This window comes from Mercurialis annua, linkage group LG1-X (assembly GCF_937616625.2).
Source record: "Mercurialis annua linkage group LG1-X, ddMerAnnu1.2, whole genome shotgun sequence".
Taxonomy (NCBI): Eukaryota; Viridiplantae; Streptophyta; class Magnoliopsida; order Malpighiales; family Euphorbiaceae; genus Mercurialis; species Mercurialis annua.
In genome coordinates, this window is record NC_065570.1 from 12,115,669 (window position 1) to 12,124,245 (window position 8,577).

The window sequence follows — 8,577 nt, forward strand, 5'->3', positions numbered from 1 at the left end:
GAGAACAAAGGAAAATGTTTCTTTTGTGAAGGCGAGGGACATTGGAAACGAAATTGCCCCAAGTATTTGGAATCCAAGGGCAAGAACAAGAAGAATGAGAATCCCGGTGAGGGTATGTCAATTTCTTGTTATTTCAATTCCAATAACGATAGCTCGTCCAAAGCTTGGGTATTAGATACCGGAGCTAGTTCTCACATTTGTTCATCCTTACAGGATCTAGCAAATGAGAGGAAGTTGGACAAGGACGAAGTGATCTTGAGGCTTGGAAATAACGCAAGAGTTGCGGCTAAAGCTATAGGATCATCTTCTATTTTGTTGTATAAACATGTTTTGTATTTGAATAATGTTTTGTACTTACCAAACGCTTATACAAATATCATGTCCATATCTTGTATGACAAGATTAGGGTATGATTTCCTATTTACAAAGGATGTTTGTAAAATTATCTATGATAATAAAATCGTTGGTTATGGTTATGTACAAAACGGTCTTTATTGTATAAATGAAGATGTTAGCAATACAAATAATGTTTTAGAAATAAATACCATAAGTGATCAAACCTCGAAACAATTATGGCACTTACGATTAGGACATATTGCGGAAGATAGACTTAACAAGTTGGATAAGATGGGAATCTTGGGCAATCTTGATTCAGCATCAATTTCAACTTGTGAGTCATGTCTTAAAGGCAAAATGACCCGATCACCCTTTGTGGGACAAAGTGGTAGAGCCAAAGATATTTTGGAAATCATACATAGTGATGTATGTGGTCCATTTAAAGAAATGGCACGAGGTGGTTATTTATACTTCATTACCTTCACCGATGATTTATCACGGTATGGGTATGTTGTTCTTATGAAGAACAAGAGTGAAGCTTTTGAAAAATTCAAAGATTTCAAAAATGAAGTAGAAAACCAAATTGGAAAAGGTATTAAAATCCTACGATCTGATCGAGGAGGTGAATACTTGAGTACGGAGTTTGGTACATTCTTAAGAGAATGCGGTATTATTTCCCAACTGACTCCTCCGGGAACACCACAGTTGAATGGTGTATCGGAACGGAGGAATCGTACATTGTTAGACATGGTACGATCAATGATGAGCTATACTGATTTACCCATTTCATTATGGGGTCATGCACTTCTTAGCGCAAATTATATTCTAAATCGAGTACCAACTAAATCCGCTCCGAGAATACCTTATACGATATGGTATGGTAAGGAACCAAGTCTTAAGCATATTAAGATTTGGGGATGTTCGGCATATATCAAAAAGTTGATAACCGACAAGTTGGAATCAAGATCAATCATGGGAAGGTTCGTTGGTTATCCTAAAAACAGTTTAGGATATTATTTCTATATTCCGTCAGAGCAAACAATCGTTGTTAGTCGGGATGCCCATTTTCTTGAAAAAGAGTTTATTCAAGATGGTGGAAAAGGAAGGGATATTGAATTAGATGAGGAGTCATCTAAAAACCAAGAAAATGATACAATGGAGATTGATCAAACCCATAGTGAACCAAAATTAGTAAAATCTACAGAAACACCTCGAAGATCAAGTAGAGTATCTTATCCACCGGAGAGATATGGTTTTCTTCATGATATTCAGGAGTTGTTTATTCATGGAGAAAATGATCAAATTGTTGATCCTTCTACTTATGAAGAAGCTATATGTGATATAGATTCTTCAAGATGGCTTGAAGCTATGAAATCCGAAATGGATTCCATGTACAGTAACCAAGTTTGGGAGCTAGTCGATCCACCCAATGGTATTATACCAATAGGGAACAAATGGATCTTCAAGCGTAAAATTGGTGCTGATGGAAAAGTGGAGACTTTTAAAGCTAGGCTTGTTGCGAAAGGGTTTCGCCAAAGGCAAGGAGTCGATTATGAAGAGACTTTCTCGCCTGTTGCCATGCTTAAGTCCATCCGGATTCTTCTTGCCATAGCTGCACATTTAGATTATGAGGTTTGGCAAATGGATGTCAAAACCGCATTCCTTAATGGATATATTGAGGAAGAAATCTATATGGAACAACCTAAGGGTTTTGAATCCGAAGAAGGTTCCAAGATGTGTAAGCTTAAACGATCCATATATGGATTGAAGCAAGCTTCGAGAAGTTGGAATCGTCGTTTTGATGAAGCTATAAAGAGTTACGAGTTTATCAAAAACGAAGATGAACCATGTGTTTACAAGAAGGTTAGTGGGAGCGCAATCACGTTCCTAGTCTTGTACGTAGATGACATTTTACTAATAGGAAATGATGTCGGTATGTTAACCTCTGTAAAGCTTTGGTTATCCAAAACTTTCTCCATGAAAGACCTCGGAGAAGCAACTTATATTCTCGGTATTAGACTCTATAGAGATAGATCTAAGAGAATAATAGGTCTCTCCCAAAGGCTTTACTTAGAAAAGATATTGAAGAAGTTCAATATGGAAAATTCTAAGAGAGGACTGATTCCCGTTAGGCATGGAATTCACCTTTCAAAGGATATGTCTCCAAAGACATCTGAGGAAAGAGATGAAATGGCAAAGATACCATATGCTTCGGCAATTGGTAGTCTTATGTACGCTATGTTGTGTACCAGGCCGGATATTGCCTATGCGGTTAGTTTAACTAGCCGATATCAATCCAATCCAGGTTCGGAACACTGGATGACTGTTAAGAATATCTTTAAGTACTTGAGAAGGACTAAAGATATGATCTTAACATATGGAGGAGGTGATCTACAAATAGACGGCTTTACAGATTCTGATTTTCAATCAGATATAGACGATCGTAAGTCTATATCCGGATTCGTATTCACATGTAATGGAGGAGCAGTGAGTTGGAAGAGTTCCAAACAAGAAACCACTGCAGATTCCACCACAGAGGCTGAGTATATTGCGGCATCAGATGCTGCAAAGGAAGCTGTTTGGATTAGGAAGTTCGTTTCTGAACTTGGTGTGGTTCCTACCATTGAGTCGGCGGTTCCTCTTTTCTGCGACAACAATGGTGCTATAGCCCAGGCAAAGGAACCCCGGTCTCACCAGAAATCCAAACACATAGAAAGGCGCTATCATATCATCCGAGAGATTGTTGGAAAGGGAGATGTGTCTCTCCAAAAGATAGCATCAGCCGATAACACGGCTGACCCACTGACAAAGCCCATGACCCAGAGTCAATTAGATTTACATCTTGAGAAGATGGGGCTTAGATATAGTAGCCAATGGCACTAGTGCAAGTGGGAGATTGTTAGTAGTATGTGCCCTAGGGCCATTTTTTATTTATACTTGTATAAACAAATCTCATTGGCAATGATATATATGTTTTATTTGAACTAAGTGCCTCATCAACTAAGTGTTTATTTATTGCATATTGTCCTTATCACATTGTGATAGAATCTATTCTTAAGGTGTTGAGAATATGAGTGACAGATTCTATTATACAAGTGATCTAAATAACCGTTCATGATCAATGGGGTCCTGCGAATAAGGGCATCGCATTATCCCGGAAAGATTGTCACCTCTATTTATTCTCCTGATTAGTAAAGAGTTGCTAATTATAGGAAGTAGTGAGTCTCATACTACTTGATGGGGATCAGAATAAACATGTGGACACTCAAGGTGTTGAGTGAGTCAAACAAGTGACGCTAGATGACTTATACATGGTAATTCATTAAAGTCAATTTAATGTCATCTAGTTCATAATTGTACATATGTCCTTTGACTTGCGGTGACACTATCTTGTATATAGGTGATTAGAGTTTGATACTCCTTAACCCTAGATCTTTCATGAGCTAGGGCCGCGGGATGTGTTGGCTCTAGTTAGTAGTATATGGAGATAGGGGTTTAACCTAGAAAGGATTCATCACTCTGGATGAACGGAGACAAGATTCTATGCTATCTCAAATTGTTCTTGATGGATGATAAAACCTGCGCAGGTGTATATGACTTACATAGAAAGTTGTTTCTAGTGGAAGTCATATTTATCAAGAATTAGAACTGAGAGATGAGGTCATATAATCAAGACATACAGTGTTTGACTTAACCGTGACACTAGTCGAGATTGGAATCTTAGATGAAGGGAATTTTGAGTGTACGGTAATTATGAACATTGGTTCATAAAGAATGCATCGAAACATTCATATCTATTTGGGGGTCGTGATATGTTGCTAGACGTCACTCACGATCTACGAGAATTAATAATTAATGGGATTTAATTATTTAATATAAGAAAGGCGTTTCTTATAACTCTCGTTGCCATATAGATGTGAACCTAGTTAGTCACACACAATAGGGTGTGCAACCGATTGAGTTTACGAGAGATCAATTTCATATAGATACTAGCATATCTCGGAAATTAATCTAAGATGAAAAACAAGTATAAATTAGGGACTAATTTGTAAGAGTTATAAATTAGTAGGCACCTAATTGTATTTTATCCAAGTTAATGTGATGATGTCATGTGATGATGTCACGATGATGTCACGATGATGTCATGTGATTATGTCATGATGATGTCATGTGATGATGTCACGATGATGTCATACGATGATGTCACGTGATGATGTCATGTGATGATGTCATGTATGTCTCTGTGTGTGACACCTAGCATCCGACGTGTCAGAAGGTGGCAACACCTATGCTTGATGTGTGACACCTAGCATATGATGTGTCAGATGGTGGCAACACCTATGCTTGGTGTGTGACACCTAGCATGTGAGGTGTCGAATGGTGGCAACACCTTTGCTTGGCGTGTGACACCTAGCATGTGAGGTGTTGCATTCTTAAGCAAAGCTCTACCCTATAAATAGAGGTTGCCTTTGCTCATTCTAAACGCACCACACTTAAGAGACCATATTTGAAGGAGTTCAAGTAGTCATCAATCACAGAAAAGCTTGGAGAAAGTTTTTTATACATCCCAGCAAAGACGTAATCGAGGCAAGAGTTTGAGCTTAGGGTTGCTCGGCAAGAGGAACTCTTGCAGATTACTTCAAGGCGAGGATTCAATCGGACGCATACTCGTGTGGACGAGCTTGAGGTCGCCGTACTATCGGGACTACAAGAATCGTTGGAGAATCAACATAGGTATTCTTCTTACGGTTTCTAGATGCGTGCTTTAATTACTAGATGATACGACGATCCATTTGTTATTAATATGATCAATTTCTGGATCCGAATTGTTGGAATTCCAATTTTGAATTGAAATATACGATTCGGACCCTCACGTCCCGCTGCACCAACAGCAAGTACATCCAGTGTTTCACGTGTCGATGCTTAGGAAGTATATACCTGACCCTCATAGACTTATTCAACCTCAGGAGGTTGAGATAGACGAGGAACTATCTTATGAGGAAGAACCCGTAGAAATTGTGGATACCCAGATTAGGAAACTCCGTAGTAAGGAGATACCTATGGTAAAAGTGCTCTGGAGGAGCCGTACAATTGAGGAATGTACGTGGGAAACAGAGGCGGATATGCGGAAACGATATCCCCACTTGTTTACTCAAGGTAATAGTTTGTTTTGAAATTCGAGGACGAATTTCTTATAAGGAGGGGTGAATGTAATACCCCGTAGAATTATTAGCGTTTATTTTCGTGTGTGTCCGATTTTAATTGATTAGGACCTCGAAAATAGTGAATAAATTCACGTGATGAATTTATAAGGGTAAAAATGTGATTTGCTATGTGTTTGCCTTAAATGTGATTTTTGGCAATTTTACGTGTTAAAAGTGAATTTTGTGATTTTTCACTAAAAACCGTAAAAATAATTATTTTAAATATTTTTAAAAGCCCAAAAATATTTTAAAAACAGCCCATATGATATGATTTAATGTTTTTGAATATTTGGTAAAGTTGAAATTATTTTGCCCCTAGAGTTCGAATTATTTACAAGAATGCCATAATGGCAAACTTGTAAATAATTGAAACTTCAAATAAATATCTAGATATTTTCCTAAGCTAAACTTGGTGCCCAAGTCTCTATTTCATCTTCTCCATTTGAGTGTGGGTGCCGAACCATTCAAGCTCAAAACACAAAAATTTATCCTTTGATTTTCTCTCAAAATTTTCTTAACGGAAATTGACGAGGAGCTTACGTAGATCATTAATCTATATTTGCATGTTCGTTTGAGGTATAATTTCAAGCTCAAATCTTAGTTTTTATTTGCTGATGTTGGTTGAGGTCTAGAAACATGCTTAGGATGGTTTAAATTTGATGTTTGATGGATAATTAGTTGGTTTTAATTACTAGTTTAATGGGTTTCGGTTTTTAAATAATTTTTCCGTAAAAATTAAATTATTTATTTAAATTTCTGGGCTGATCTATATGTTGAGATTTATATATGCTTAAAAGTTAAATTTTTGTGGATTAAAAATGTTAATTTATTCGGGTGTTAATTTAATTAGTTGGGTTTCGATTTTTAATTGTTTTAAAGCTTAAAAATAGCTTAAAAAGGGTAAATAAATCGATTTTTAATTTCTGGAAATAATTTTGTTCATGTATGAGTTATGTTTGTGGTTGATGTTAATTAAATGGTTGATGGTTAATTTTTAGCGGTTTAATAATCGGGTTTAATTTTTAATAACTCTATTCGGCCAAAATTGTTCTAAAAAGGGTATTTATGTCATTTTTAGTTTCTGGGCAGAAAATATTTAAGAAAAATTTATGAAATATGTTTGATAATTATTTGTGGAGTTTAAATGATTTTTGTGTAGTGTTTTGACGGATTAATAATCGGTTTTGATTATTAATTGATATTTCGGTTTTAATGGTTAAAATAATGGAAAATAAATATTTTAAAAAACTATTGGGCTGCTGTTTTTACAAGATAAAAATTAAAAATGTATTTGAAAATAATTTTGATGAATTTCGGTGTTAAAATGGCTTAAAATGAATTTTTAAGCGTTTTTAGCGTTTTTGAGTTTTCCGGCCAAAACCACCGGAATACGGTGACCGGAGTTTGAGTAGAGGGGATAGAGCATGTTGGCTCAGTCCTAAACTCAATTGGCAGCAGTTAGTGCCGAAATGTTTTTGGCAGAAAATAAGGGGGGGCCGAGCCCCGGGTCAAAAATATTTTACGGAAAAATATTTTTGGATATTTTTGAATTGTAATATGATTGTTGATATTTTCTAAAGGTGTATTTTAGAAAATTATGTGAATTGAATGTGTGATAGAATTATATGGAATTATAATTCTATGTTTATTTATTGAAAATAAATAAACTACGTGGTGTATCGTATAGAAATACGATGACGCGGAAATAGATAGTCGGAATCAAATTTGGTTTGTGATTATGTGGTTATATGGTTGAGTCGGTCTAGAGTTTATCCTAGAATTTAGAGTTATTACATTTATTAATGTTTAATCTCTAAATTAGATCCAGCGAGTTTTGTCGCGGAAACCGGCGAGCAAAGGTTTTGATTAATCGACGGGTGGTATTTTTATATTTGGAATAAGCGAGTACTGTGAGTGTGTTTACAACTTATACTGCTAAATATTAGTATTAAAAATATTGCGAACTGCTTTACATGATTTGCAAATGCTTTATTTTATTTTGAATTTAAATCGCATGAACTATTCATAGTGTTGAAACCGATTTAGATTCATTGAAACATGCTTACTATTGGGCGGCAATAGTGCTGTGTGATCACCGGTATTGCATTTAGAATGGGTTGCATGTGAATGTGCTGTGTGAATCCTGGCGACGGCCTGGAAAGTCAGGCGACGGCCTAGACTCTGTGTGAACAGATCTTCAGAGGCAACGGAATATAGACGACCAAAGGCAGTAAAGAGAAACTGCCGAGATCTGAGAGGTTGAACCTTTTAAAAAAGTGAAATGGCGACGGTATATATATGTACTGCCGAAATCTGTTGTATGGTGAAAGAGTCTAAAGACCTTCACATACGTAAAATATGAATGATCAGATTTGACGGGCTAGAGTACAAAAAGAAATGAATAAATACGGCCATAAAAAGGTTAACCCGTAATGTGGTGAAATGATGTGTAATATTTATGTTTCCTGTTTTGAAAGCATATAGGAACATGAATCATGGTTTAGGGTTTCATATGAATCGGTAATCTGGAATGCATTGCTTTCATATTAATGTTTATTAGTACATGTTGTACGCATTCACCAGTTTTTATAACTGACCCCGTTGAATTTAATATTTTTACAGGCGAGTAGTTTGACGTGTGGATTTCCAATTTCTTGTTCCGGAAATCCCTGGCTTGTATAAAGTGAGAATGACTTTCCTTTATGTGTCTAGAGTTGCAGTAGCTAGAATAATGAACGGTGATACCTTAGTAGTCGTTGGACTTATTTATGCTTTATATTTTATAACGCTTAAACTCTGATATATGTAATATGTGAATGCTGTGCGAAAGTCCGAGCGACTGCACGAGTATAAAATGCGGCGAGCGCATCTGCATAGTGAAATGCAGTTAAGTCCATAGAGAAATGGCCTGCATAGTGAAATGCAGTAATTACCATAGTAAAATGGTACGCATATTGAGATGCGTGATAAACCATAGAGAAATGGTTTTGAAACTAAAATGCGATAATTAAAGAGAAAATTATGTGCATGTTTTAAA

General features: G+C 36.2%; 1 long non-coding RNA gene across 1 annotated transcript; it reads left to right on the forward strand.

Moving 5' to 3' along the window:
• The first annotated feature begins 5,251 nt into the window (after positions 1–5,251).
• LOC126666308 (uncharacterized) lies at positions 5,252–8,577 on the forward strand. Its single transcript, XR_007637858.2, has 2 exons — positions 5,252–6,116; positions 7,363–8,577. It is a non-coding gene; the product is annotated as an uncharacterized LOC126666308 (long non-coding RNA).